Below are 24,746 nucleotides of genomic sequence, written 5' to 3' on the forward strand. Positions count from 1 at the left end.
AAGAGGCTCAACACTGTTTAGCTGCCAAAAGCAGTTGGAATTGGGCCTAAACAGTGTGGTAAGTTTTTAGGTGATGGCTATTGTGTCTGTCTGACCTCTTCCAAATGTCTGTACTGTCAATAAAGAGAAAAAAGTTTCCAATTTAAAAAGCTAGAGAATAAAAACAATTTGCCAGTAATGGGAAAAACCTACAGCACCTGGTGTTCCCATGTGGTCTCCCACCCAAGTACTAACCAGGCCCAACACTGCTTAGCTTCCAAGATCAGACGAGATTGGGCGTATCCAATGTGGTATGGCTGTAGGTGAGATACAGGCACTTTTTTGGCCTCTTCTACTTCTATAACCAGGTAAGCTAATAAAAAAGTTTCCTAACTATATTGGCTTACTGAAAAAAATCATGTGTTGGTAATGTAAAAAGACCTACAGGACATGATATTAGCAGGTGGTCTCAAATTAAACTACTAAAGAGGCTCAACACTGTTTAGCTCCCAAAAGCAGTTGGAATTGGGCCTAAACAGTGTGGTAAGTTTTTAGGTGATGGCTATTGTGTCTGTTTGACCTGTCCCAAATGTCTGTATTGGCAATAAAAATAAAAAGTTTCCAATTTAAATAGCAAGAGAATAAAAACAATTTGCCATTAATTTGAAAAAACCTACAGCACCTGGTGTTCCCATGTGGTCTCCCACCCAAGTACTAACCAGGCCCAACACTGCTTAGCTTCCAAGATCAGACGAGATTGGGTGTATCCAATGTGGTATGGCTGTAGGTGAGATACCGGCACTTTTTTGCCCTCTTCTACTTCTATAACCAGGTAAGCTAATAAAAAAGTTTCCTAACTATATTGGCTTACTGAAAAAAATAATGTGTTGGTAATGTAAAATGACCTACAGGACATGATATTAGCAGGTGGTCTCAAATTAAACTACTAAAGAGGCTCAACACTGTTTAGCTGCCAAAAGCAGTTGGAATTGGGCCTAAACAGTGTGGTAAGTTTTTAGGTGATGGCTATTGTGTCTGTTTGACCTCTTCCAAATGTCTGTACTGTCAATAAAGAGAAAAAAAGTTTCCAATTTAAAAAGCTAGAGAATAAAAACAATTTGCCAGTAATGGGAAAAACCTACAGCACCTGGTGTTCCCATGTGGTCTCCCACCCAAGTACTAACCAGGCCCAACACTGCTTAGCTTCCAAGATCAGACGAGATTGGGCGTATCCAATGTGGTATGGCTGTAGGTGAGATACAGGCACTTTTTTGGCCTCTTCTACTTCTATAACCAGGTAAGCTAATAAAAAAGTTTCCTAACTATATCGGCTTACTGAAAAAAATCATGTGTTGGTAATGTAAAAAGACCTACAGGACATGATATTAGCAGGTGGTCTCAAATTAAACTACTAAAGAGGCTCAACACTGTTTAGCTCCGAAAAGCAGTTGGAATTGGGCCTAAACATTGTGGTAAGTTTTTAGGTGATGGCTATTGTGTCTGTTTGACCTGTCCCAAAAGTCTGTATTGGCAATAAAAATAAAAAGTTTCCAATTTAAATAGCAAGAGAATAAAAACAATTTGCCATTAATGGGAAAAAACCTACAGCACCTGGTGTTCCCATGTGGTCTCCCACCCAAGTACTAACCAGGCCCAACACTGCTTAGCTTCCAAGATCAGACGAGATTGGGCGTATCCAATGTGGTATGGCTGTAGGTGAGATACCGGCACTTTTTTGCCCTCTTCTACTTCTATAACCAGGAAAGCTAATAATAAAGTTTCCTAACTGTATTGCCTTACTGAAAAAAATCATGTGTTGGTAATGTAAAAAGACCTACAGGACATGATATTAGCAGGTGGTCTCAAATTAAACTACTAAAGAGGCTCAACACTGTTTAGCTGCCAAAAGCAGTTGGAATTGGGCCTAAACAGTGTGGTAAGTTTTTAGGTGATGGCTATTGTGTCTGTTTGACCTCTTCCAAATGTCTGTACTGTCAATAAAGAGAAAAAAGTTTCCAATTTAAAAAGCTAAAGAATAAAAACAATTTGCCAGTAATGGGAAAAACCTACAGCACCTGGTGTTCCCATGTGGTCTCCCACCCAAGTACTAACCAGGCCCAACACTGCTTAGCTTCCAAGATCAGACGAGATTGGGCGTATCCAATGTGGTATGGCTGTAGGTGAGATGCAGGCACTTTTTTGCCCTCTTCTACTTCTATAACCAGGTAAGCTAATAAAAAAGTTTCCTAACTATATTGGCTTACTGAAAAATATAATGTGTTTGTAAAGTAAAAAGACCTACAGGACATGATATTAGCAGGTGGTCTCAAATTAAACTACTAAAGAGGCTCAACACTGTTTAGCTGCCAAAAGCAGTTGGAATTGGGCTTAAACAGTGTGGTAAGTTTTTAGGTGATGGCTATTGTGTCTGTTTGAACTCTTCCAAATGTCTGTACTGTCAATAAAGAGAAAAAAGTTTCCAATTTAAAAAGCTAGAGAATAAAAACAATTTGCCAGTAATGGGAAAAAAACTAGAGCACCTGGTGTTCCCATGTGGTCTCCCACCCAAGTACTAACCAGGCCCAACACTGCTTAGCTTCCAAGATCAGATGAGATTGGGCGTATCCAATGTGGTATGGCTGTAGGTGAGATACAGGCACTTTTTTGCCCTCTTCTACTTCTATAACCAGGTAAGCTAATAAAAAAGTTTCCTAACTATATCGGCTTACTGAAAAAAATCATGTGTTGGTAATGTAAAAAGACCTACAGGACATGATATTAGCAGGTGGTCTCAAATTAAACTACTAAAGAGGCTCAACACTGTTTAGCTCCGAAAAGCAGTTGGAATTGGGCCTAAACATTGTGGTAAGTTTTTAGGTGATGGCTATTGTGTCTGTTTGACCTGTCCCAAAAGTCTGTATTGGCAATAAAAATAAAAAGTTTCCAATTTAAATAGCAAGAGAATAAAAACAATTTGCCATTAATGGGAAAAAACCTACAGCACCTGGTGTTCCCATGTGGTCTCCCACCCAAGTACTAACCAGGCCCAACACTGCTTAGCTTCCAAGATCAGACGAGATTGGGCGTATCCAATGTGGTATGGCTGTAGGTGAGATACCGGCACTTTTTTGCCCTCTTCTACTTCTATAACCAGGAAAGCTAATAATAAAGTTTCCTAACTGTATTGCCTTACTGAAAAAAATCATGTGTTGGTAATGTAAAACGACCTACAGGACATGATATTAGCAGGTGGTCTCAAATTAAACTACTAAAGAGGCTCAACACTGTTTAGCTCCCAAAAGCAGTTGGAATTGGGCCTTAGCAGTGTGGTAAGTTTTTAGGTGATGGCTATTGTGTCTGTTTGACCTCTTCCAAATGTCTGTACTGTCAATAAAGAGAAAAAAGTTTAAAATTTAAAAAGCTAGAGAATAAAAACAATTTGCCAGTAATGGGAAAAACCTACAGCACCTGGTGTTCCCATGTGGTCTCCCACCCAAGTACTAACCAGGCCCAACACTGCTTAGCTTCCAAGATCAGACGAGATTGGGCGTATCCAATGTGGTTTGGCTGTAGGTGAGATGCAGGCACTTTTTTGCCCTCTTCTACTTCTATAACCAGGTAAGCTAATAAAAAAGTTTCCTAACTATATTGGCTTACTGAAAAAAATAATGTGTTGGTAATGTAAAAAGACCTACAGGACATGATATTAGCAGGTGGTCTCAAATTAAACTACTAAAGAGGCTCAACACTGTTTAGCTGCCAAAAGCAGTTGGAATTGGGCCTAAACAGTGTGGTAAGTTTTTAGGTGATGGCTATTGTGTCTGTTTGACCTCTTCCAAATGTCTGTACTGTCAATAAAGAGAAAAAAGTTTCCAATTTAAAAAGCTAGAGAATAAAAACAATTTGCCAGTAATGGGAAAAAACTAGAGCACCTGGTGTTCCCATGTGGTCTCCCACCCAAGTACTAACCAGGCCCAACACTGCCTAGCTTCCAAGATCAGATGAGATTGGGCGTATCCAATGTGGTATGGCTGTAGGTGAGATACAGGCACTTTTTTGCCCTCTTCTACTTCTATAACCAGGTAAGCTAATAAAAAAGTTTCCTAACTATATTGGCTTACTGAAAAAAATCATGTGTTGGTAATGTAAAAAGACCTACAGGACATGATATTAGCAGGTGGTCTCAAATTAAACTACTAAAGAGGCTCAACACTGTTTAGCTCCCAAAAGCACTTGGAATTGGGCCTAAACAGTGTGGTAAGTTTTTAGGTGATGGCTATTGTGTCTGTTTGACCTGTCCCAAATGTCTGTATTGGCAATAAAAATAAAAAGTTTCCAATTTAAATAGCAAGAGAATAAAAACAATTTGCCATTAATGGGAAAAAACCTACAGCACCTGGTGTTCCCATGTGGTCTCCCACCCAAGTACAAACCAGGCCCAACACTGCTTAGCTTCCAAGATCAGACGAGATTGGGCGTATCCAATGTGGTATGGCTGTAGTTGAGATGCCGGCACTTTTTTGCCCTCTTCTACTTCTATAACCAGGTAAGCTAATAAAAAAGTTTCCTAACTGTATTGCCTTACTTAAAAAAAATCATGTGTTTGTAATGTAAAAAGACCTACAGGACATGATATTAGCAGGTGGTCTCAAATTAAACTACTAAAGAGGCTCAACACTGTTTAGCTGCCAAAAGCAGTTGGAATTGGGCCTAAACAGTGTGGTAAGTTTTTAGGTGATGGCTATTGTGTCTGTTTGACCTCTTCCAAATGTCTGTACTGTCAATAAAGAGAAAAAAGTTTCCAATTTAAAAAGCTAGAGAATAAAAACAATTTGCCAGTAATGGGAAAAACCTACAGCACCTCGTGTTCCCATGTGGTCTCCCACCCAAGTACTAACCAGTCCCAACACTGCTTAGCTTCCAAGATCAGACGAGATTGGGCGTATCCAATGTGGTATGGCTGTATGTGAGATGCAGGCACTTTTTTGCCCTCTTCTACTTCTATAACCAAGTAAGCTAATAAAAAAGTTTCCTAACTATATTGGCTTACTGAAAAAAATCATGTGTTGGTAATGTAAAAAGACCTACAGGACATGATATTAGCAGGTGGTCTCAAATTAAACTACTAAAGAGGCTCAACACTGTTTAGCTGCCAAAAGCAGTTGGAATTGGGCCTAAACAGTGTGGTAAGTTTTTAGGTGATGGCTATTGTGTCTGTTTGACCTCTTCCAAATGTCTGTACTGTCAATAAAGAGAAAAAAGTTTCCAATTTAAAAAGCTAGAGAATAAAAACAATTTGCCAGTAATGGGAAAAACCTACAGCACCTGGTGTTCCCATGTGGTCTCCCACCCAAGTACTAACCAGGCCCAACACTGCTTAGCTTCCAAGATCAGACGAGATTGGGCGTATCCAATGTGGTATGGCTGTAGGTGAGATACAGGCACTTTTTTGCCCTCTTCTACTTCTATAACCAGGTAAGCTAATAAAAAAGTTTCCTAACTATATTGGCTTACTGAAAAAAATCATGTGTTGGTGATGTAAAAAGACCTACAGGACATGATATTAGCAGGTGGTCTCAAATTAAACTACTAAAGAGGCTCAACACTGTTTAGCTCCCAAAAGCAGTTGGAATTGGGCCTAAACAGTGTGGTAAGTTTTTAGGTGATGGCTATTGTGTCTGTTTGACCTGTCCCAAATGTCTGTATTGGCAATAAAAATAAAAAGTTTCCAATTTAAATAGCAAGAGAATAAAAACAATTTGCCATTAATGGGAAAAAACCTACAGCACCTGGTGTTCCCATGTGGTCTCCCACCCAAGTACTAACCAGGCCCAACACTGCTTAGCTTCCAAGATCAGACGAGATTGGGTGTATCCAATGTGGTATGGCTGTAGGTGAGATACCGGCACTTTTTTGCCCTCTTCTACTTCTATAACCAGGTAAGCTAATAAAAAAGTTTCCTAACTATATTGGCTTACTGAAAAAAATAATGTGTTGGTAATGTAAAAAGACCTACAGGACATGATATTAGCAGGTGGTCTCAAATTAAACTACTAAAGAGGCTCAACACTGTTTAGCTGCCAAAAGCAGTTGGAATTGGGCCTAAACAGTGTGGTAAGTTTTTAGGTGATGGCTATTGTGTCTGTTTGACCTCTTCCAAATGTCTGTACTGTCAATAAAGAGAAAAAAAGTTTCCAATTTAAAAAGCTAGAGAATAAAAACAATTTGCCAGTAATGGGAAAAACCTACAGCACCTGGTGTTCCCATGTGGTCTCCCACCCAAGTACTAACCAGGCCCAACACTGCTTAGCTTCCAAGATCAGACGAGATTGGGCGTATCCAATGTGGTATGGCTGTAGGTGAGATACAGGCACTTTTTTGGCCTCTTCTACTTCTATAACCAGGTAAGCTAATAAAAAAGTTTCCTAACTATATTGGCTTACTGAAAAAAATCATGTGTTGGTAATGTAAAAAGACCTACAGGACATGATATTAGCAGGTGGTCTCAAATTAAACTACTAAAGAGGCTCAACACTGTTTAGCTCCGAAAAGCAGTTGGAATTGGGCCTAAACAGTGGGGTAAGTTTTTAGGTGATGGCTATTGTGTCTGTTTGACCTGTCCCAAAAGTCTGTATTGGCAATAAAAATAAAAAGTTTCCAATTTAAATAGCAAGAGAATAAAAACAATTTGCCATTAATGGGAAAAAACCTACAGCACCTGGTGTTCCCATGTGGTCTCCCACCCAAGTACTAACCAGGCCCAACACTGCTTAGCTTCCAAGATCCGACGAGATTGGGCGTATCCAAAGTGGTATGGCTGTAGGTGAGATACCGGCACTTTTTTGCCCTCTTCTACTTCTATAACCAGGAAAGCTAATAATAAAGTTTCCTAACTGTATTGCCTTACTGAAAAAAATCATGTGTTGGTAATGTAAAAAGACCTACAGGACATGATATTAGCAGGTGGTCTCAAATTAAACTACTAAAGAGGCTCAACACTGTTTAGCTGCCAAAAGCAGTTGGAATTGGGCCTAAACAGTGTGGTAAGTTTTTAGGGGATGGCTATTGTGTCTGTTTGACCTCTTCCAAATGTCTGTACTGTCAATAAAGAGAAAAAAGTTTCCAATTTAAAAAGCTAGAGAATAAAAACAATTTGCCAGTAATGGGAAAAACCTACAGCACCTCGTGTTCCCATGTGGTCTCCCACCCAAGTACTAACCAGTCCCAACACTGCTTAGCTTCCAAGATCAGACGAGATTGGGCGTATCCAATGTGGTATGACTGTATGTGAGATGCAGGCACTTTTTTGCCCTCTTCTACTTCTATAACCAGGTAAGCTAATAAAAAAGTTTCCTAACTATATTGGCTTACTGAAAAAAATCATGTGTTGGTGATGTAAAAAGACCTACAGGACATGATATTAGCAGGTGGTCTCAAATTAAACTACTAAAGAGGCTCAACACTGTTTAGCTCCCAAAAGCAGTTGGAATTGGGCCTAAACAGTGTGGTAAGTTTTTAGGTGATGGCTATTGTGTCTGTTTGACATGTCCCAAATGTCTGTATTGGCAATAAAAATAAAAAGTTTCCAATTTAAATAGCAAGAGAATAAAAACAATTTGCCATTAATGGGAAAAAACCTACAGCACCTGGTGTTCCCATGTGGTCTCCCACCCAAGTACTAACCAGGCCCAACACTGCTTAGCTTCCAAGATCAGACGAGATTGGGTGTATCCAATGTGGTATGGCTGTAGGTGAGATACCGGCACTTTTTTGCCCTCTTCTACTTCTATAACCAGGTAAGCTAATAAAAAAGTTTCCTAACTATATTGGCTTACTGAAAAAAATAATGTGTTGGTTATGTAAAAAGACCTACAGGACATGATATTAGCAGGTGGTCTCAAATTAAACTACTAAAGAGGCTCAACACTGTTTAGCTGCCAAAAGCAGTTGGAATTGGGCCTAAACAGTGTGGTAAGTTTTTAGGTGATGGCTATTGTGTCTGTTTGACCTCTTCCAAATGTCTGTACTGTCAATAAAGAGAAAAAAGTTTCCAATTTAAAAAGCTAGAGAATAAAAACAATTTGCCAGTAATGGGAAAAACCTACAGCACCTGGTGTTCCCATGTGGTCTCCCACCCAAGTACTAACCAGGCCCAACACTGCTTAGCTTCCAAGATCAGACGAGATTGGGCGTATCCAATGTGGTATGGCTGTAGGTGAGATACAGGCACTTTTTTGCCCTCTTCTACTTCTATAACCAGGTAAGCTAATAAAAAGTTTCCTAACTATATTGGCTTACTGAAAAAAATCATGTGTTGGTAATGTAAAATAACCTACAGGACATGATATTAGCAGGTGGTCTCAAATTAAACTACTAAAGAGGCTCAACACTGTTTAGCTCCGAAAAGCAGTTGGAATTGGGCCTAAACAGTGTGGTAAGTTTTTAGGTGATGGCTATTGTGTCTGTTTGACCTGTCCCAAAAGTCTGTATTGGCAATAAAAATAAAAAGTTTCCAATTTAAATAGCAAGAGAATAAAAACAATTTGCCATTAATGGGAAAAACCTACAGCACCTGGTGTTCCCATGTGGTCTCCCACCCAAGTACTAACCAGGCCCAACACTGCTTAGCTTCCAAGATCAGACGAGATTGGGCGTATCCAATGTGGTATGGCTGTAGGTGAGATACCGGCACTTTTTTGCCCTCTTCTACTTCTATAACCAGGAAAGCTAATAAAAAAGTTTCCTAACTGTATTGCCTTACTGAAAAAAATCATGTGTTGGTAATGTAAAAAGACCTATAGGACATGATATTAGCAGGTGGTCTCAAATTAAACTACTAAATAGGCTCAACACTGTTTAGCTGCCAAAAGCAGTTGGAATTGGGCCTAAACAGTGTGGTAAGTTTTTAGGTGATGGCTATTGTGTCTGTTTGACCTCTTCCAAATGTCTGTACTGTCAATAAAGAGAAAAAAGTTTCCAATTTAAAAAGCTAAAGAATAAAAACAATTTGCCAGTAATGGGAAAAACCTACAGCACCTGGTGTTCCCATGTGGTCTCCCACCCAAGTACTAACCAGGCACAACACTGCTTAGCTTCCAAGATCAGACGAGATTGGGCGTATCCAATGTGGTATGGCTGTAGGTGAGATGCAGGCACTTTTTTGCCCTCTTCTACTTCTATAACCAGGTAAGCTAATAAAAAAGTTTCCTAACTATATTGGCTTACTGAAAAAAATAATGTGTTGGTAATGTAAAAAGACCTACAGGACATGATATTAGCAGGTGGTCTCAAATTAAACTACTAAAGAGGCTCAACACTGTTTAGCTGCCAAAAAAAGTTGGAATTGGGCCTAAACAGTGTGGTAAGTTTTTAGGTGATGGCTATTGTGTCTGTTTGACCTCTTCAAAATGTCTGTACTGTCAATAAAGAGAAAAAAGTTTCCAATTTAAAAAGCTAGAGAATAAAAACAATTTGCCAGTAATGGGAAAAACCTACAGCACCTGGTGTTCCCATGTGGTCTCCCACCCAAGTACTAACCAGTCCCAACACTGCTTAGCTTCCAAGATCAGACAAGATTGGGCGTATCCAATGTGGTATGGCTGTATGTGAGATGCAGGCACTTTTTTGCCCTCTTCTACTTCTATAACCAGGTAAGCTAATAAAAAAGTTTCCTAACTATATTGGCTTACTGAAAAAAATCATGTGTTGGTGATGTAAAAAGACCTACAGGACATGATATTAGCAGGTGGTCTCAAATTAAACTACTAAAGAGGCTCAACACTGTTTAGCTCCCAAAAGCAGTTGGAATTGGGCCTAAACAGTGTGGTAAGTTTTTAGGTGATGGCTATTGTGTCTGTTTGACCTGTCCCGAATGTCTGTATTGGCAATAAAAATAAAAAGTTTCCAATTTAAATAGCAAGAGAATAAAAACAATTTGCCATTAATGGGAAAAAACCTACAGCACCTGGTGTTCCCATGTGGTCTCCCACCCAAGTACTAACCAGGCCCAACACTGCTTAGCTTCCAAGATCAGACGAGATTGGGTGTATCCAATGTGATATGGCTGTAGGTGAGATACCGGCACTTTTTTGCCCTCTTCTACTTCTATAACCAGGTAAGCTAATAAAAAAGTTTCCTAACTATATTGGCTTACTGAAAAAAATAATGTGTTGGTAATGTAAAAAGACCTACAGGACATGATATTAGCAGGTGGTCTCAAATTAAACTACTAAAGAGGCTCAACACTGTTTAGCTGCCAAAAGCAGTTGGAATTGGGCCTAAACAGTGTGGTAAGTTTTTAGGTGATGGCTATTGTGTCTGTTTGACCTCTTCCAAATGTCTGTACTGTCAATAAAGAGAAAAAAGTTTCCAATTTAAAAAGCTAGAGAATAAAAACAATTTGCCAGTAATGGAAAAAACCTACAGCACCTGGTGTTCCCATGTGGTCTCCCACCCAAGTACTAACCAGGCCCAACACTGCTTAGCTTCCAAGATCAGACGAGATTGGGCGTATTCAATGTGGTATGGCTGTAGGTGAGATACAGGCACTTTTTTGGCCTCTTCTACTTCTATAACCAGGTAAGCTAATAAAAAAGTTTCCTAACTATATTGGCTTACTGAAAAAAATCATGTGTTGGTAATGTAAAAAGACCTACAGGACATGATATTTGCAGGTGGTCTCAAATTAAACTACTAAAGAGGCTCAACACTGTTTAGCTCCGAAAAGCAGTTGGAATTGGGCCTAAACAGTGTGGTAAGTTTTTAGGTGATGGCTATTGTGTCTGTTTGACCTGTCCCAAAAGTCTGTATTGGCAATAAAAATAAAAAGTTTCCAATTTAAATAGCAAGAGAATAAAAACAATTTGCCATTAATGGGAAAAAACCTACAGCACCTGGTGTTCCCATGTGGTCTCCCACCCAAGTACTAACCAGGCCCAACACTGCTTAGCTTCCAAGATCAGACGAGATTGGGCGTATCCAATGTGGTATGGCTGTAGGTGAGATACCGGCACTTTTTTGCCCTCTTCTACTTCTATAACCAGGAAAGCTAATAATAAAGTTTCCTAACTGTATTGCCTTACTGAAAAAAATCATGTGTTGGTAATGTAAAAAGACCTACAGGACATGATATTAGCAGGTGGTCTCAAATTAAACTACTAAAGAGGCTCAACACTGTTTAGCTGCCAAAAGCAGTTGGAATTGGGCCTAAACAGTGTGGTAAGTTTTTAGGTGATGGCTATTGTGTCTGTTTGACCTCTTCCAAATGTCTGTACTGTCAATAAAGAGAAAAAAGTTTCCAATTTAAAAAGCTAAAGAATAAAAACAATTTGCCAGTAATGGGAAAAACCTACAGCACCTGGTGTTCCCATGTGGTCTCCCACCCAAGTACTAACCAGGCCCAACACTGCTTAGCTTCCAAGATCAGACGAGATTGGGCGTATCCAATGTGGTATGGCTGTAGGTGAGATGCAGGCACTTTTTTGCCCTCTTCTACTTCTATAACCAGGTAAGCTAATAAAAAAGTTTCCTAACTATATTGGCTTACTGAAAAATATAATGTGTTGGTAATGTAAAAAGACCTACAGGACATGATATTAGCAGGTGGTCTCAAATTAAACTACTAAAGAGGCTCAACACTGTTTAGCTGCCAAAAGCAGTTGGAATTGGGCCTAAACAGTGTGGTAAGTTTTTAGGTGATGGCTATTGTGTCTGTTTGACCTCTTCCAAATGTCTGTACTGTCAATAAAGAGAAAAAAGTTTCCAATTTAAAAAGCTAGAGAATAAAAACAATTTGCCAGTAATGGGAAAAAACTAGAGCACCTGGTGTTCCCATGTGGTCTCCCACCCAAGTACTAACCAAGCCCAACACTGCTTAGCTTCCAAGATCAGATGAGATTGGGCGTATCCAATGTGGTATGGCTGTAGGTGACATACAGGCACTTTTTTGCCCTCTTCTACTTCTATAACCAGGTAAGCTAATAAAAAAGTTTCCTAACTATATCGGCTTACTGAAAAAAATAATGTGTTGGTAATGTAAAAAGACCTACAGGACATGATATTAGCAGGTGGTCTCAAATTAAACTACTAAAGAGGCTCAACACTGTTAAGCTCCCAAAAGCAGTTGGAATTGGGCCTTAGCAGTGTGGTAAGTTTTTAGGTGATGGCTATTGTGTCTGTTTGACCTCTTCCAAATGTCTGTACTGTCAATAAAGAGAAAAAAGTTTAAAATTTAAAAAGCTAGAGAATAAAAACAATTTGCCAGTAATGGGAAAAACCTACAGCACCTGGTGTTCCCATGTGGTCTCCCACCCAAGTACTAACCAGGCCCAACACTGCTTAGCTTCCAAGATCAGACGAGATTGGGCGTATCCAATGTGGTATGGCTGTAAGTGAGATGCAGGCACTTTTTTGCCCTCTTCTACTTCTATAACCAGGTAAGCTAATAAAAAAGTTTCCTAACTATATTGGCTTACTGAAAAAAATAATGTGTTGGTAATGTAAAAAGACCTACAGGACATGATATTAGCAGGTGGTCTCAAATTAAACTACTAAAGAGGCTCAACACTGTTTAGCTGCCAAAAGCAGTTGGAATTGGGCCTAAACAGTGTGGTAAGTTTTTAGGTGATGGCTATTGTGTCTGTTTGACCTCTTCCAAATGTCTGTACTGTCAATAAAGAGAAAAAAGTTTCCAATTTAAAAAGCTAGAGAATAAAAACAATTTGCCAGTAATGGGAAAAAACTAGAGCACCTGGTGTTCCCATGTGGTCTCCCACCCAAGTACTAACCAGGCCCAACACTGCCTAGCTTCCAAGATCAGATGAGATTGGGCGTATCCAATGTGGTATGGCTGTAGGTGAGATACAGGCACTTTTTTGCCCTCTTCTACTTCTATAACCAGGTAAGCTAATAAAAAAGTTTCCTAACTATATTGGCATACTGAAAAAAATCATGTGTTGGTAATGTAAAAAGACCTACAGGACATGATATTAGCAGGTGGTCTCAAATTAAACTACTAAAGAGGCTCAACACTGTTTAGCTGCCAAAAGCAGTTGGAATTGGGCCTAAACAGTGTGGTAAGTTTTTAGGTGATGGCTATTGTGTCTGTTTAACCTCTTCCAAATGTCTGTACTGTCAATAAAGAGAAAAAAGTTTCCAATTTAAAAAGCTAAAGAATAAAAACAATTTGCCAGTAATGGGAAAAACCTACAGCACCTGGTGTTCCCATGTGGTCTCCCACCCAAGTACTAACCAGGCCCAACACTGCTTAGCTTCCAAGATCAGACGAGATTGGGCGTATCCAATGTGGTATGGCTGTAGGTGAGATGCATGCACTTTTTTGCCCTCTTCTACTTCTATAACCAGGTAAGCTAATAAAAAAGTTTCCTAACTATATTGGCTTACTGAAAAATATAATGTGTTGGTAATGTAAAAAGACCTACAGGACATGATATTAGCAGGTGGTCTCAAATTAAACTACTAAAGAGGCTCAACACTGTTTAGCTGCCAAAAGCAGTTGGAATTGGGCCTAAACAGTGTGGTAAGTTTTTAGGTGATGGCTATTGTGTCTGTTTGACCTCTTCCAAATGTCTGTACTGTCAATAAAGAGAAAAAAGTTTCCAATTTAAAAAGCTAGAGAATAAAAACAATTTGCCAGTAATGGGAAAAAACTAGAGCACCTGGTGTTCCCATGTGGTCTCCCACCCAAGTAATAACCAAGCCCAACACTGCTTAACTTCCAAGATCAGATGAGATTGGGCGTATCCAATGTGGTATGGCTGTAGGTGAGATACAGGCACTTTTTTGCCCTCTTCTACTTCTATAACCAGGTAAGCTAATAAAAAAGTTTCCTAACTATATCGGCTTACTGAAAAAAATCATGTGTTGGTAATGTAAAAAGACCTACAGGACATGATATTAGCAGGTGGTCTCAAATTAAACTACTAAAGAGGCTCAACACTGTTTAGCTCCCAAAAGCAGTTGGAATTTGGCCTTAGCAGTGTGGTAAGTTTTTAGGTGATGGCTATTGTGTCTGTTTGACCTCTTCCAAATGTCTGTACTGTCAATAAAGAGAAAAAAGTTTAAAATTTAAAAAGCTAGAGAATAAAAACAATTTGCCAGTAATGGGAAAAACCTACAGCACCTGGTGTTCCCATGTGGTCTCCCACCCAAGTACTAACCAGGCCCAACACTGCTTAGCTTCCAAGATCAGACGAGATTGGGCGTATCCAATGTGGTATGGCTGTAGGTGAGATGCAGGCACTTTTTTGCCCTCTTCTACTTCTATAACCAGGTAAGCTAATAAAAAAGTTTCCTAACTATATTGGCTTAATGAAAAAAATAATGTGTTGGTAATGTAAAAAGACCTACAGGACATGATATTAGCAGGAGTTCTCAAATTAAACTACTAAAGAGGCTCAACACTGTTTAGCTGCCAAAAGCAGTTGGAATTGGGCCTAAACAGTGTGGTAAGTTTTTAGGTGATGGCTATTGTGTCTGTTTGACCTCTTCCAAATGTCTGTACTGTCAATAAAGAGAAAAAAGTTTCCAATTTAAAAAGCTAGAGAATAAAAACAATTTGCCAGTAATGGGAAAAAACTAGAGCACCTGGTGTTCCCATGTGGTCTCCCACCCAAGTACTAACCAGGCCCAACACTGCCTAGCTTCCAAGATCAGATGAGATTGGGCGTATCCAATGTGGTATGGCTGTAGGTGAGATACAGGCACTTTTTTGCCCTCTTCTACTTCTATAACCAGGTAAGCTAATAAAAAAGTTTCCTAACTATATTGGCTTACTGAAAAAAATCATGTGTTGGTGATGTAAAAAGACCTACAGGACATGATATTAGCAGGTGGTCTCAAATTAAACTACTAAAGAGGCTCAACACTGTTTAGCTCCCAAAAGTAGTTGGAATTGGGCCTAAACAGTGTGGTAAGTTTTTAGGTGATGGCTATTGTGTCTGTTTGACATGTCCCAAATGTCTGTATTGGCAATAAAAATTAAAAGTTTCCAATTTAAATAGCAAGAGAATAAAAACAATTTGCCATTAATGGGAAAAAACCTACAGCACCTGGTGTTCCCGTGTGGTCTCCCACCCAAGTACTAACCAGGCCCAACACTGCTTAGCTTCCAAGATCAGACGAGATTGGGTGTATCCAATGTGGTATGGCTGTAGGTGAGATACCGGCACTTTTTTGCCCTCTTCTACTTCTATAACCAGGTAAGCTAATAAAAAAGTTTCCTAACTATATTGGCTTACTGAAAAAAATAATGTGTTGGTAATGTAAAAAGACCTACAGGACATGATATTAGCAGGTGGTCTCAAATTAAACTACTAAAGAGGCTCAACACTGTTTAGCTGCCAAAAGCAGTTGGAATTGGGCCTAAACAGTGTGGTAAGTTTTTAGGTGATGGCTATTGTGTCTGTTTGACCTCTTCCAAATGTCTGTACTGTCAATAAAGAGAAAAAAGTTTCCAATTTAAAAAGCTAGAGAATAAAAACAATTTGCCAGTAATGGGAAAAACCTACAGCACCTGGTGTTCCCATGTGGTCTCCCACCCAAGTACTAACCAGGCCCAACACTGCTTAGCTTCCAAGATCAGACGAGATTGGGCGTATCCAATGTGGTATGGCTGTAGGTGAGATACAGGCACTTTTTTGCCCTCTTCTACTTCTATAACCAGGTAAGCTAATAAAAAAGTTTCCTAACTATATTGGCTTACTGAAAAAAATCATGTGTTGGTAATGTAAAAAGACCTACAGGACATGATATTAGCAGGTGGTCTCAAATTAAACTACTAAAGAGGCTCAACACTGTTTAGCTCCGAAAAGCAGTTGGAATTGGGCCTAAACAGTGTGGTAAGTTTTTAGGTGATGGCTATTGTGTCTGTTTGACCTGTCCCAAAAGTCTGTATTGGCAATAAAAATAAAAAGTTTCCAATTTAAATAGCAAGAGAATAAAAACAATTTGCCATTAATGGAAAAAAACTAGAGCACCTGGTGTTCCCATGTGGTCTCCCACCCAAGTACTAAACAGGCCCAACACTGCTTAGCTTCCAAGATCAGATGAGATTGGGCGTATCCAATGTGGTATGGCTGTAGGTGAGATACAGGCACTTTTTTGCCCTCTTCTACTTCTATAACCAGGTAAGCTAATAAAAAAGTTTCCTAACTATATCGGCTTACTGAAAAAAATCATGTGTTGGTAATGTAAAAAGACCTACAGGACATGATATTAGCAGGTGGTCTCAAATTAAACTACTAAAGAGGCTCAACACTGTTTAGCTCCCAAAAGCAGTTGGAATTGGGCCTTAGCAGTGTGGTAAGTTTTTAGGTGATGGCTATTGTGTCTGTTTGACCTCTTCCAAATGTCTGTACTGTCAATAAAGAGAAAAAAGTTTAAAATTTAAAAAGCTAGAGAATAAAAACAATTTGCCAGTAATGGGAAAAACCTACAGCACCTGGTGTTCCCATGTGGTCTCCCACCCAAGTACTAACCAGGCCCAACACTGCTTAGCTTCCAAGATCAGACGAGATTGGGCGTATCCAATGTGGTATGGCTGTAGGTGAGATGCAGGCACTTTTTTTCCCTCTTCTACTTCTATAACCAGGTAAGCTAATAAAAAAGTTTCCTAACTATATTGGCTTACTGAAAAAAATAATGTGTTGGTAATGTAAAAAGACCTACAGGACATGATATTAGCAGGTGGTCTCAAATTAAACTACTAAAGAGGCTCAACACTGTTTAGCTGCCAAAAAAAGTTGGAATTGGGCCTAAACAGTGTGGTAAGTTTTTAGGTGATGGCTATTGTGTCTGTTTGACCTCTTCCAAATGTCTGTACTGTCAATAAAGAGAAAAAAGTTTCCAATTTAAAAAGCTAGAGAATAAAAACAATTTGCCAGTAATGGGAAAAACCTACAGCACCTGGTGTTCCCATGTGGACTCCCACCCAAGTACTAACTAGTCCCAACACTGCTTAGCTTCCAAGATCAGATGAGATTGGGCGTATCCAATGTGGTATGGCTGTATGTGAGATGCAGGCACTTTTTTGCCCTCTTCTACTTCTATAACCAGGTAAGCTAATAAAAAAGTTTCCTAACTATATTGGCTTACTGAAAAAAATCATGTGTTGGTGATGTAAAAAGACCTACAGGACATGATATTAGCAGGTGGTCTCAAATTAAACTACTAAAGAGGCTCAACACTGTTTAGCTCCCAAAAGCAGTTGGAATTGGGCCTAAACAGTGTGGTAAGTTTTTAGGTGATGGCTATTGTGTCTGTTTGACCTGTCCCAAATGTCTGTATTGGCAATAAAAATAAAAAGTTTCCAATTTAAATAGCAAGAGAATAAAAACAATTTGCCATTAATGGGAAAAAACCTACAGCACCTGATGTTCCCATGTGGTCTCCCACCCAAGTACTAACCAGGCCCAACACTGCTTAGCTTCCAAGATCAGACGAGATTGGGTGTATCCAATGTGGTATGGCTGTAGGTGAGATACCGGCACTTTTTTGCTCTCTTCTACTTCTATAACCAGGTAAGCTAATAAAAAAGTTTCCTAACTATATTGGCTTACTGAAAAAAATAATGTGTTGGTAATGTAAAAAGACCTACAGGACATGATATTAGCAGGTGGTCTCAAATTAAACTACTAAAGAGGCTCAACACTGTTTAGCTGCCAAAAGCAGTTGGAATTGGGCCTAAACAGTGTGGTAAGTTTTTAGGTGATGGCTATTGTGTCTGTTTGACCTCTTCCAAATGTCTGTACTGTCAATAAAGAGAAAAAAGTTTCCAATTTAAAAAGCTAGAGAATAAAAACAATTTGCCAGTAATGGGAAAAACCTACAGCACCTCGTGTTCCCATGTGGTCTCCCACCCAAGTACTAACTAGTCCCAACACTGCTTAGCTTCCAAGATCAGACGAGATTGGGCGTATCCAATGTGGTATGGCTGTATGTGAGATGCAGGCACTTTTTTGCCCTCTTCTACTTCTATAACCAGGTAAGCTAATAAAAAAGTTTCCTAACTATATTGGTTTACTGAAAAAAATCATGTGTTGGTGATGTAAAAAGACCTACAGGACATGATATTAGCAGGTGGTCTCAAATTAAACTACTAAAGAGGCTCAACACTGTTTAGCTCCCAAAAGCAGTTGGAATTGGGCCTAAACAGTGTGGTAAGTTTTTAGGTGATGGCTATTGTGTCTGTTTGACATGTCCCAAATGTCTGTATTGGCAATAAAAATAAAAAGTTTCCAATTTAAATAGCAAGAGAATAAAAACAATTTGCCATTAATGGGAAAAAACCTACAGCACCTGGTGTTCCCGTGTGGTCTCGCACCCAAGTACTAACCAGGCCCAACACTGCTTAGCTTCCAAGATCAGACGAGATTGGGTGTATCCAATGTGGTATGGCTGTAGGTGAGATACCGGCACTTTTTTGCCCTCTTCTACTTCTATAACCAGGTAAGCTAATAAAAAAGTTTCCTAACTATATTGGCTTACTGAAAAAAATAATGTGTTGGTAATGTAAAAAGACCTACAGGACATGATATTAGCAGGTGGTCTCAAATTAAACTACTAAAGAGGCTCAACACTGTTTAGCTGCCAAAAGCAGTTGGAATTGGGCCTAAACAGTGTGGTAAGTTTTTAGGTGATGGCTATTGTGTCTGTTTGACCTCTTCCAAATGTCTGTACTGTCAATAAAGAGAAAAAAGTTTCCAATTTAAAAAGCTAGAGAATAAAAACAATTTGCCAGTAATGGGAAAAACCTACAGCACCTGGTGTTCCCATGTGGTCTCCCACCCAAGTACTAACCAGGCCCAACACTGCTTAGCTTCCAAGATCAGACGAGATTGGGCGTATCCAATGTGGTATGGCTGTAGGTGAGATACAGGCACTTTTTTGCCCTCTTCTACTTCTATAACCAGGTAAGCTAATAAAAAAGTTTCCTAACTATATTGGCTTACTGAAAAAAATCATGTGTTGGTAATGTAAAAAGACCTACAGGACATGATATTAGCAGGTGGTCTCAAATTAAACTACTAAAGAGGCTCAACACTGTTTAGCTCCGAAAAGCAGTTGGAATTGGGCCTAAACAGTGTGGTAAGTTTTTAGGTGATGGCTATTGTGTCTGTTTGACCTGTCCCAAAAGTCTGTATTGGCAATAAAAATAAAAAGTTTCCAATTTAAATAGCAAGAGAATAAAAACAATTTGCCATTAATGGGAAAAAACCTACAGCACCTGGTGTTCCCATGTGGTCTCCCACCCAAGTACTAACCAGGCCCAACACTGCTTAGCTTCCAAGATCAGACGAGATTGGGCGTATCCAATATGGTATGGCTGTAGGTGAGATGCAGGCACTTTTTTGCCCTCTTCTACTTCTATAACCAGGTAAGCTAATAAAAAAGTTTCCTAACTATATTGGCTTACTGAAAAATATAATGTGTTGGTAATGTAAAAAGACCTACAGGACATGATATTAGCAGGTGGTCTCAAATTAAACTACTAAAGAGGCTCAACACTGTTTAGCTGCCAAAAGCAGTTGGAATTGGGCCTAAACAGTGTGGTAAGTTTTTAGGTGATGGCTATTGTGTCTGTTTGACCTCTTCCAAATGTCTGTACTGTCAATAAAGAGAAAAAAGTTTCCAATTTAAAAAGCTAGAGAATAAAAACTATTTGCCAGTAATGGGAAAAAAACTAGAGCACCTGGTGTTCCCATGTGGTCTCCCACCCAAGTACTAACCAGGCCCAACACTGCTTAGCTTCCAAGATCAGATGAGATTGGGCGTATCCAATGTGGTATGGCTGTAGGTGAGATACAGGCACTTTTTTGCCCTCTTCTACTTCTATAACCAGGTAAGCTAATAAAAAAGTTTCCTAACTATATCGGCTTACTGAAAAAAATCATGTGTTGGTAATGTAAAAAGACCTACAGGACATGATATTAGCAGGTGGTCTCAAATTAAACTACTAAAGAGGCTCAACACTGTTTAGCTCCCAAAAGCAGTTGGAATTGGGCCTTAGCAGTGTGGTAAGTTTTTAGGTGATGGCTATTGTGTCTGTTTGACCTCTTCCAAATGTCTGTACTGTCAATAAAGAGAAAAAAGTTTAAAATTTAAAAAGCTAGAGAATAAAAACAATTTGCCAGTAATGGGAAAAACCTACAGCACCTGGTGTTCCCATGTGGTCTCCCACCCAAGTACTAACCAGGCCCAACACTGCTTAGCTTCCAAGATCAGACGAGATTGGGCGTATCCAATGTGGTATGGCTGTAGGTGAGATGCAGGCACTTTTTTTCCCTCTTCTACTTCTATAACCAGGTAAGCTAATAAAAAAGTTTCCTAACTATATTGGCTTACTGAAAAAAATAATGTGTTGGTAATGTAAAAAGACCTACAGGACATGATATTAGCAGGTGGTCTCAAATTAAACTACTAAAGAGGCTCAACACTGTTTAGCTCCCAAAAGCAGTTGGAATTGGGCCTTAGCAGTGTGGTAAGTTTTTAGGTGATGGCTATTGTGTCTGTTTGACCTCTTCCAAATGTCTGTACTGTCAATAAAGAGAAAAAAGTTTAAAATTTAAAAAGCTAGAGAATAAAAACAATTTGCCAGTAATGGGAAAAACCTACAGCACCTGGTGTTCCCATGTGGTCTCCCACCCAAGTACTAACCAGGCCCAACACTGCTTAGCTTCCAAGATCAGACGAGATTGGGCGTATCCAATGTGGTATGGCTGTAGGTGAGATGCATGTACTTTTTTTCCCTCTTCTACTTCTATAACCAGGTAAGCTAATAAAAAAGTTTCCTAACTATATTGGCTTACTGAAAAAAATAATGTGTTGGTAATGTAAAAAGACCTACAGGACATGATATTAGCAGGTGGTCTCAAATTAAACTACTAAAGAGGCTCAACACTGTTTAGCTGCCAAAAAAAGTTGGAATTGGGCCTAAACAGTGTGGTAAGTTTTTAGGTGATGGCTATTGTGTCTGTTTGACCTCTTCCAAATGTCTGTACTGTCAATAAAGAGAAAAAAGTTTCCAATTTAAAAAGCTAGAGAATAAAAACAATTTGCCAGTAATGGGAAAAACCTACAGCACCTGGTGTTCCCATGTGGACTCCCACCCAAGTACTAACCAGTCCCAACACTGCTTAGCTTCCAAGATCAGACGAGATTGGGCGTATCCAATGTGGTATGGCTGTATGTGAGATGCAGGCACTTTTTTGCCCTCTTCTACTTCTATAACCAGGTAAGCTAATAAAAAAGTTTCCTAACTATATTGGCTTACTGAAAAAAATCATGTGTTGGTGATGTAAAAAGACCTACAGGACATGATATTAGCAGGTGGTCTCAAATTAAACTACTAAAGAGGCTCAACACTGTTTAGCTCCCAAAAGCAGTTGGAATTGGGCCTAAACAGTGTGGTAAGTTTTTAGGTGATGGCTATTGTGTCTGTTTGACCTGTCCCAAATGTCTGTATTGGCAATAAAAATAAAAAGTTTCCAATTTAAATAGCAAGAGAATAAAAACAATTTGCCATTAATGGGAAAAAACCTACAGCACCTGATGTTCCCATGTGGTCTCCCACCCAAGTACTAACCAGGCCCAACACTGCTTAGCTTCCAAGATCAGACGAGATTGGGTGTATCCAATGTGGTATGGCTGTAGGTGAGATACCGGCACTTTTTTGCTCTCTTCTACTTCTATAACCAGGTAAGCTAATAAAAAAGTTTCCTAACTATATTGGCTTACTGAAAAAAATAATGTGTTGGTAATGTAAAAAGACCTACAGGACATGATATTAGCAGGTGGTCTCAAATTAAACTACTAAAGAGGCTCAACACTGTTTAGCTGCCAAAAGCAGTTGGAATTGGGCCTAAACAGTGTGGTAAGTTTTTAGGTGATGGCTATTGTGTCTGTTTGACCTCTTCCAAATGTCTGTACTGTCAATAAAGAGAAAAAAGTTTCCAATTTAAAAAGCTAGAGAATAAAAACAATTTGCCAGTAATGGGAAAAACCTACAGCACCTGGTGTTCCCATGTGGTCTCCCACCCAAGTACTAACCAGGCCCAACACTGCTTAGCTTCCAAGATCAGACGAGATTGGGCGTATCCAATGTGGTATGGCTGTAGGTGAGATACAGGCACTTTTTTGGCCTCTTCTACTTCTATAACCAGGTAAGCTAATAAAAAAGTTTCCTAACTATATTGGCTTACTGAAAAAAATCATGTGTTGGTAATGTAAAAAGACCTACAGGACATGATATTAGCAGGTGGTCTCAAATTAAACTACTAAAGAGGCTCAACACTGTTTAGCTCCGAAAAGCAGTTGGAATTGGGCCTAAACAGTGTGGTAAGTTTTTAGGTGATGGCTATTGTGTCTGTTTGACCTGTCCCAAAAGTCTGTATTGGCAATAAAAATAAAAAGTTTCCAATTTAAATAGCAAGAGAATAAAAACAATTTGCCATTAATGGGAAAAAACCTACAGCACCTGGTGTTCCCATGTGGTCTCCCACCCAAGTACTAACCAGGCCCAACACTGCTTAGCTTCCAAGATCAGACGAGATTGGGCGTATCCAATGTGGTATGGCTGTAGGTGAGATACCGGCACTTTTTTGCACTCTTCTACTTCTATAACCAGGTAAGCTAATAAAAAAGTTTCCTAACTATATTGGCTTACTAAAAAATATAATGTGTTGGTAATGTAAAAAGACCTACAGGACATGATATTAGCAGGTGGTCTCAAATTAAACTACTAAAGAGGCTCAACACTGTTTAGCTGCCAAAAGCAGTTGGAATTGGGCCTAAACAGTGTGGTAAGTTTTTAGGTGATGGCTATTGTGTCTGTTTGACCTCTTCCAAATGTCTGTACTGTCAATAAAGAGAAAAACGTTTCCAATTTAAAAAGCTAGAGAATAAAAACAATTTGCCAGTAATGGGAAAAACCTACAGCACCTGGTGTTCCCATGTGGTCTCCCACCCAAGTACTAACCAGGCCCAACACTGCTTAGCTTCCAAGATCAGACGAGATTGGGCGTATCCAATGTGGTATGGCTGTAGGTGAGATACAGGCACTTTTTTGCCCTCTTCTACTTCTATAACCAGGTAAGCTAATAAAAAAGTTTCCTAACTATATTGGCTTACTGAAAAAAATCATGTGTTGGTAATGTAAAAAGACCTACAGGACATGATATTAGCAGGTGGTCTCAAATTAAACTACTAAAGAGGCTCAACACTGTTTAGCTCCGAAAAGCAGTTGGAATTGGGCCTAAACAGTGTGGTAAGTTTTTAGGTGATGGCTATTGTGTCTGTTTGACCTGTCCCAAAAGTCTGTATTGGCAATAAAAATAAAAAGTTTCCAATTTAAATAGCAAGAGAATAAAAACAATTTGCCATTAATGGGAAAAAACCTACAGCACCTGGTGTTCCCATGTGGTCTCCCACCCAAGTACTAACCAGGACCAACACTGCTTAGCTTCCAAGATCAGACGAGATTGGGTGTATCCAATATGGTATGGCTGTAGGTGAGATGCAGGCACTTTTTTGCCCTCTTCTACTTCTATAACCAGGTAAGCTAATAAAAAAGTTTCCTAACTATATTGGCTTACTGAAAAATATAATGTGTTGGTAATGTAAAAAGACCTACAGGACATGGTATTAGCAGGTGGTCTCAAATTAAACTACTAAAGAGGCTCAACACTGTTTAGCTGCCAAAAGCAGTTGGAATTGGGCCTAAACAGTGTGGTAAGTTTTTAGGTGATGGCTATTGTGTCTGTTTGACCTCTTCCAAATGTCTGTACTGTCAATAAAGAGAAAAAAGTTTCCAATTTAAAAAGCTAGAGAATAAAAACTATTTGCCAGTAATGGGAAAAAACTAGAGCACCTGGTGTTCCCATGTGGTCTCCCACCCAAGTACTAACCAGGCCCAACACTGCTTAGCTTCCAAGATCAGATGAGATTGGGCGTATCCAATGTGGTATGGCTGTAGGTGAGATACAGGCACTTTTTTGCCCTCTTCTACTTCTATAACCAGGTAAGCTAATAAAAAAGTTTCCTAACTATATCGGCTTACTGAAAAAAATCATGTGTTGGTAATGTAAAAAGACCTACAGGACATAATATTAGCAGGTGGTCTCAAATTAAACTACTAAAGAGGCTCAACACTGTTTAGCTCCCAAAAGCAGTTGGAATTGGGCCTTAGCAGTGTGGTAAGTTTTTAGGTGATGGCTATTGTGTCTGTTTGACCTCTTCCAAATGTCTGTACTGTCAATAAAGAGAAAAAAGTTTAAAATTTAAAAAGCTAGAGAATAAAAACAATTTGCCAGTAATGGGAAAAACCTACAGCACCTGGTGTTCCCATGTGGTCTCCCACCCAAGTACTAACCAGTCCCAACACTGCTTAGCTTCCAAGATCAGACGAGATTGGGTGTATCCAATGTGGTATGGCTGTAGGTGAGATGCAGGCACTTTTTTGCCCTCTTCTACTTCTATAACCAGGTAAGCTAATAAAAAAGTTTCCTAACTATATTGGCTTACTGAAAAAAATCATGTGTTGGTGATGTAAAAAGACCTACAGGACATGATATTAACAGGTGGTCTCAAATTAAACTACTAAAGAGGCTCAACACTGTTTAGCTCCCAAAAGCAGTTGGAATTGGGCCTAAACAGTGTGGTAAGTTTTTAGGTGATGGCTATTGTGTCTGTTTGACCTGTCCCAAATGTCTGTATTGGCAATAAAAATAAAAAGTTTCCAATTTAAATAGCAA

General features: G+C 39.2%; 49 non-coding genes and 4 pseudogenes across 49 annotated transcripts; all 53 read right to left on the bottom strand.

Moving 5' to 3' along the window:
* Positions 1–185: 185 nt before the first annotated feature.
* Positions 186–304, bottom strand: LOC146037409 (5S ribosomal RNA). Its single transcript, XR_014461088.1, has one exon. It is a non-coding gene; the product is annotated as a 5S ribosomal RNA (ribosomal RNA).
* Positions 305–649: 345 nt separating this feature from the next.
* Positions 650–768, bottom strand: LOC146037755 (5S ribosomal RNA). The gene has a single exon (XR_014461404.1). It is a non-coding gene; the product is annotated as a 5S ribosomal RNA (ribosomal RNA).
* Positions 769–1,114: 346 nt separating this feature from the next.
* On the bottom strand, positions 1,115–1,233 carry LOC146037410 (5S ribosomal RNA). The gene has a single exon (XR_014461089.1). It is a non-coding gene; the product is annotated as a 5S ribosomal RNA (ribosomal RNA).
* Positions 1,234–1,578: 345 nt separating this feature from the next.
* Positions 1,579–1,697, bottom strand: LOC146037411 (5S ribosomal RNA). The gene has a single exon (XR_014461090.1). It is a non-coding gene; the product is annotated as a 5S ribosomal RNA (ribosomal RNA).
* A 345-nt stretch (positions 1,698–2,042) lies between these two features.
* LOC146037412 (5S ribosomal RNA) lies at positions 2,043–2,161 on the bottom strand. The gene has a single exon (XR_014461091.1). It is a non-coding gene; the product is annotated as a 5S ribosomal RNA (ribosomal RNA).
* A 346-nt stretch (positions 2,162–2,507) lies between these two features.
* LOC146039056 (5S ribosomal RNA) lies at positions 2,508–2,626 on the bottom strand. The gene has a single exon (XR_014462596.1). It is a non-coding gene; the product is annotated as a 5S ribosomal RNA (ribosomal RNA).
* A 345-nt stretch (positions 2,627–2,971) lies between these two features.
* Positions 2,972–3,090, bottom strand: LOC146037413 (5S ribosomal RNA). Its single transcript, XR_014461092.1, has one exon. It is a non-coding gene; the product is annotated as a 5S ribosomal RNA (ribosomal RNA).
* Positions 3,091–3,435: 345 nt separating this feature from the next.
* Positions 3,436–3,554, bottom strand: LOC146038037 (5S ribosomal RNA). Its single transcript, XR_014461662.1, has one exon. It is a non-coding gene; the product is annotated as a 5S ribosomal RNA (ribosomal RNA).
* Positions 3,555–3,899: 345 nt separating this feature from the next.
* LOC146039562 (5S ribosomal RNA) lies at positions 3,900–4,018 on the bottom strand. The gene has a single exon (XR_014463056.1). It is a non-coding gene; the product is annotated as a 5S ribosomal RNA (ribosomal RNA).
* A 345-nt stretch (positions 4,019–4,363) lies between these two features.
* LOC146038715 (5S ribosomal RNA) lies at positions 4,364–4,482 on the bottom strand. The gene has a single exon (XR_014462284.1). It is a non-coding gene; the product is annotated as a 5S ribosomal RNA (ribosomal RNA).
* A 346-nt stretch (positions 4,483–4,828) lies between these two features.
* On the bottom strand, positions 4,829–4,947 carry LOC146039670 (5S ribosomal RNA; annotated as a pseudogene).
* Positions 4,948–5,292: 345 nt separating this feature from the next.
* Positions 5,293–5,411, bottom strand: LOC146037414 (5S ribosomal RNA). The gene has a single exon (XR_014461093.1). It is a non-coding gene; the product is annotated as a 5S ribosomal RNA (ribosomal RNA).
* Positions 5,412–5,756: 345 nt separating this feature from the next.
* LOC146037877 (5S ribosomal RNA) lies at positions 5,757–5,875 on the bottom strand. Its single transcript, XR_014461516.1, has one exon. It is a non-coding gene; the product is annotated as a 5S ribosomal RNA (ribosomal RNA).
* A 346-nt stretch (positions 5,876–6,221) lies between these two features.
* Positions 6,222–6,340, bottom strand: LOC146037416 (5S ribosomal RNA). The gene has a single exon (XR_014461094.1). It is a non-coding gene; the product is annotated as a 5S ribosomal RNA (ribosomal RNA).
* Positions 6,341–6,685: 345 nt separating this feature from the next.
* LOC146038279 (5S ribosomal RNA) lies at positions 6,686–6,804 on the bottom strand. The gene has a single exon (XR_014461883.1). It is a non-coding gene; the product is annotated as a 5S ribosomal RNA (ribosomal RNA).
* A 345-nt stretch (positions 6,805–7,149) lies between these two features.
* LOC146039695 (5S ribosomal RNA) lies at positions 7,150–7,268 on the bottom strand (annotated as a pseudogene).
* Positions 7,269–7,613: 345 nt separating this feature from the next.
* LOC146037999 (5S ribosomal RNA) lies at positions 7,614–7,732 on the bottom strand. Its single transcript, XR_014461628.1, has one exon. It is a non-coding gene; the product is annotated as a 5S ribosomal RNA (ribosomal RNA).
* A 345-nt stretch (positions 7,733–8,077) lies between these two features.
* LOC146037417 (5S ribosomal RNA) lies at positions 8,078–8,196 on the bottom strand. The gene has a single exon (XR_014461095.1). It is a non-coding gene; the product is annotated as a 5S ribosomal RNA (ribosomal RNA).
* Positions 8,197–8,539: 343 nt separating this feature from the next.
* LOC146037419 (5S ribosomal RNA) lies at positions 8,540–8,658 on the bottom strand. The gene has a single exon (XR_014461097.1). It is a non-coding gene; the product is annotated as a 5S ribosomal RNA (ribosomal RNA).
* Positions 8,659–9,003: 345 nt separating this feature from the next.
* On the bottom strand, positions 9,004–9,122 carry LOC146038765 (5S ribosomal RNA). The gene has a single exon (XR_014462329.1). It is a non-coding gene; the product is annotated as a 5S ribosomal RNA (ribosomal RNA).
* A 345-nt stretch (positions 9,123–9,467) lies between these two features.
* LOC146039628 (5S ribosomal RNA) lies at positions 9,468–9,586 on the bottom strand. The gene has a single exon (XR_014463116.1). It is a non-coding gene; the product is annotated as a 5S ribosomal RNA (ribosomal RNA).
* Positions 9,587–9,931: 345 nt separating this feature from the next.
* Positions 9,932–10,050, bottom strand: LOC146037709 (5S ribosomal RNA). The gene has a single exon (XR_014461362.1). It is a non-coding gene; the product is annotated as a 5S ribosomal RNA (ribosomal RNA).
* A 345-nt stretch (positions 10,051–10,395) lies between these two features.
* Positions 10,396–10,514, bottom strand: LOC146037724 (5S ribosomal RNA). Its single transcript, XR_014461376.1, has one exon. It is a non-coding gene; the product is annotated as a 5S ribosomal RNA (ribosomal RNA).
* Positions 10,515–10,859: 345 nt separating this feature from the next.
* On the bottom strand, positions 10,860–10,978 carry LOC146037420 (5S ribosomal RNA). The gene has a single exon (XR_014461098.1). It is a non-coding gene; the product is annotated as a 5S ribosomal RNA (ribosomal RNA).
* A 345-nt stretch (positions 10,979–11,323) lies between these two features.
* LOC146037421 (5S ribosomal RNA) lies at positions 11,324–11,442 on the bottom strand. The gene has a single exon (XR_014461099.1). It is a non-coding gene; the product is annotated as a 5S ribosomal RNA (ribosomal RNA).
* A 345-nt stretch (positions 11,443–11,787) lies between these two features.
* LOC146039334 (5S ribosomal RNA) lies at positions 11,788–11,906 on the bottom strand. The gene has a single exon (XR_014462848.1). It is a non-coding gene; the product is annotated as a 5S ribosomal RNA (ribosomal RNA).
* Positions 11,907–12,251: 345 nt separating this feature from the next.
* LOC146037814 (5S ribosomal RNA) lies at positions 12,252–12,370 on the bottom strand. The gene has a single exon (XR_014461457.1). It is a non-coding gene; the product is annotated as a 5S ribosomal RNA (ribosomal RNA).
* Positions 12,371–12,715: 345 nt separating this feature from the next.
* On the bottom strand, positions 12,716–12,834 carry LOC146039563 (5S ribosomal RNA). Its single transcript, XR_014463057.1, has one exon. It is a non-coding gene; the product is annotated as a 5S ribosomal RNA (ribosomal RNA).
* A 345-nt stretch (positions 12,835–13,179) lies between these two features.
* LOC146037422 (5S ribosomal RNA) lies at positions 13,180–13,298 on the bottom strand. The gene has a single exon (XR_014461100.1). It is a non-coding gene; the product is annotated as a 5S ribosomal RNA (ribosomal RNA).
* A 345-nt stretch (positions 13,299–13,643) lies between these two features.
* Positions 13,644–13,762, bottom strand: LOC146039596 (5S ribosomal RNA). The gene has a single exon (XR_014463087.1). It is a non-coding gene; the product is annotated as a 5S ribosomal RNA (ribosomal RNA).
* A 345-nt stretch (positions 13,763–14,107) lies between these two features.
* Positions 14,108–14,226, bottom strand: LOC146037423 (5S ribosomal RNA). Its single transcript, XR_014461101.1, has one exon. It is a non-coding gene; the product is annotated as a 5S ribosomal RNA (ribosomal RNA).
* A 345-nt stretch (positions 14,227–14,571) lies between these two features.
* LOC146039565 (5S ribosomal RNA) lies at positions 14,572–14,690 on the bottom strand. The gene has a single exon (XR_014463059.1). It is a non-coding gene; the product is annotated as a 5S ribosomal RNA (ribosomal RNA).
* A 345-nt stretch (positions 14,691–15,035) lies between these two features.
* On the bottom strand, positions 15,036–15,154 carry LOC146037406 (5S ribosomal RNA). The gene has a single exon (XR_014461085.1). It is a non-coding gene; the product is annotated as a 5S ribosomal RNA (ribosomal RNA).
* A 345-nt stretch (positions 15,155–15,499) lies between these two features.
* Positions 15,500–15,618, bottom strand: LOC146037424 (5S ribosomal RNA). The gene has a single exon (XR_014461102.1). It is a non-coding gene; the product is annotated as a 5S ribosomal RNA (ribosomal RNA).
* A 344-nt stretch (positions 15,619–15,962) lies between these two features.
* On the bottom strand, positions 15,963–16,081 carry LOC146039377 (5S ribosomal RNA). Its single transcript, XR_014462887.1, has one exon. It is a non-coding gene; the product is annotated as a 5S ribosomal RNA (ribosomal RNA).
* Positions 16,082–16,426: 345 nt separating this feature from the next.
* LOC146037425 (5S ribosomal RNA) lies at positions 16,427–16,545 on the bottom strand. Its single transcript, XR_014461103.1, has one exon. It is a non-coding gene; the product is annotated as a 5S ribosomal RNA (ribosomal RNA).
* Positions 16,546–16,890: 345 nt separating this feature from the next.
* On the bottom strand, positions 16,891–17,009 carry LOC146039672 (5S ribosomal RNA; annotated as a pseudogene).
* Positions 17,010–17,354: 345 nt separating this feature from the next.
* LOC146037541 (5S ribosomal RNA) lies at positions 17,355–17,473 on the bottom strand. Its single transcript, XR_014461208.1, has one exon. It is a non-coding gene; the product is annotated as a 5S ribosomal RNA (ribosomal RNA).
* A 345-nt stretch (positions 17,474–17,818) lies between these two features.
* Positions 17,819–17,937, bottom strand: LOC146039694 (5S ribosomal RNA; annotated as a pseudogene).
* A 345-nt stretch (positions 17,938–18,282) lies between these two features.
* Positions 18,283–18,401, bottom strand: LOC146038884 (5S ribosomal RNA). The gene has a single exon (XR_014462437.1). It is a non-coding gene; the product is annotated as a 5S ribosomal RNA (ribosomal RNA).
* A 345-nt stretch (positions 18,402–18,746) lies between these two features.
* Positions 18,747–18,865, bottom strand: LOC146037427 (5S ribosomal RNA). The gene has a single exon (XR_014461104.1). It is a non-coding gene; the product is annotated as a 5S ribosomal RNA (ribosomal RNA).
* Positions 18,866–19,210: 345 nt separating this feature from the next.
* Positions 19,211–19,329, bottom strand: LOC146037891 (5S ribosomal RNA). The gene has a single exon (XR_014461528.1). It is a non-coding gene; the product is annotated as a 5S ribosomal RNA (ribosomal RNA).
* A 346-nt stretch (positions 19,330–19,675) lies between these two features.
* Positions 19,676–19,794, bottom strand: LOC146039057 (5S ribosomal RNA). Its single transcript, XR_014462597.1, has one exon. It is a non-coding gene; the product is annotated as a 5S ribosomal RNA (ribosomal RNA).
* Positions 19,795–20,139: 345 nt separating this feature from the next.
* On the bottom strand, positions 20,140–20,258 carry LOC146037428 (5S ribosomal RNA). Its single transcript, XR_014461105.1, has one exon. It is a non-coding gene; the product is annotated as a 5S ribosomal RNA (ribosomal RNA).
* A 345-nt stretch (positions 20,259–20,603) lies between these two features.
* On the bottom strand, positions 20,604–20,722 carry LOC146037429 (5S ribosomal RNA). The gene has a single exon (XR_014461106.1). It is a non-coding gene; the product is annotated as a 5S ribosomal RNA (ribosomal RNA).
* Positions 20,723–21,067: 345 nt separating this feature from the next.
* LOC146039529 (5S ribosomal RNA) lies at positions 21,068–21,186 on the bottom strand. The gene has a single exon (XR_014463026.1). It is a non-coding gene; the product is annotated as a 5S ribosomal RNA (ribosomal RNA).
* A 345-nt stretch (positions 21,187–21,531) lies between these two features.
* On the bottom strand, positions 21,532–21,650 carry LOC146037553 (5S ribosomal RNA). The gene has a single exon (XR_014461219.1). It is a non-coding gene; the product is annotated as a 5S ribosomal RNA (ribosomal RNA).
* A 345-nt stretch (positions 21,651–21,995) lies between these two features.
* On the bottom strand, positions 21,996–22,114 carry LOC146037431 (5S ribosomal RNA). The gene has a single exon (XR_014461108.1). It is a non-coding gene; the product is annotated as a 5S ribosomal RNA (ribosomal RNA).
* Positions 22,115–22,459: 345 nt separating this feature from the next.
* Positions 22,460–22,578, bottom strand: LOC146037432 (5S ribosomal RNA). The gene has a single exon (XR_014461109.1). It is a non-coding gene; the product is annotated as a 5S ribosomal RNA (ribosomal RNA).
* Positions 22,579–22,923: 345 nt separating this feature from the next.
* LOC146037433 (5S ribosomal RNA) lies at positions 22,924–23,042 on the bottom strand. The gene has a single exon (XR_014461110.1). It is a non-coding gene; the product is annotated as a 5S ribosomal RNA (ribosomal RNA).
* A 345-nt stretch (positions 23,043–23,387) lies between these two features.
* On the bottom strand, positions 23,388–23,506 carry LOC146038486 (5S ribosomal RNA). The gene has a single exon (XR_014462073.1). It is a non-coding gene; the product is annotated as a 5S ribosomal RNA (ribosomal RNA).
* A 345-nt stretch (positions 23,507–23,851) lies between these two features.
* Positions 23,852–23,970, bottom strand: LOC146039058 (5S ribosomal RNA). Its single transcript, XR_014462598.1, has one exon. It is a non-coding gene; the product is annotated as a 5S ribosomal RNA (ribosomal RNA).
* Positions 23,971–24,315: 345 nt separating this feature from the next.
* Positions 24,316–24,434, bottom strand: LOC146038500 (5S ribosomal RNA). The gene has a single exon (XR_014462086.1). It is a non-coding gene; the product is annotated as a 5S ribosomal RNA (ribosomal RNA).
* Between the last annotated feature and the right edge of the window lie 312 nt (positions 24,435–24,746).

Source organism: Crinia signifera, chromosome 9, assembly GCF_055691185.1.
Source record: "Crinia signifera chromosome 9, ASM5569118v1, whole genome shotgun sequence".
NCBI classification, from domain to species: domain Eukaryota; kingdom Metazoa; phylum Chordata; class Amphibia; order Anura; family Myobatrachidae; genus Crinia; species Crinia signifera.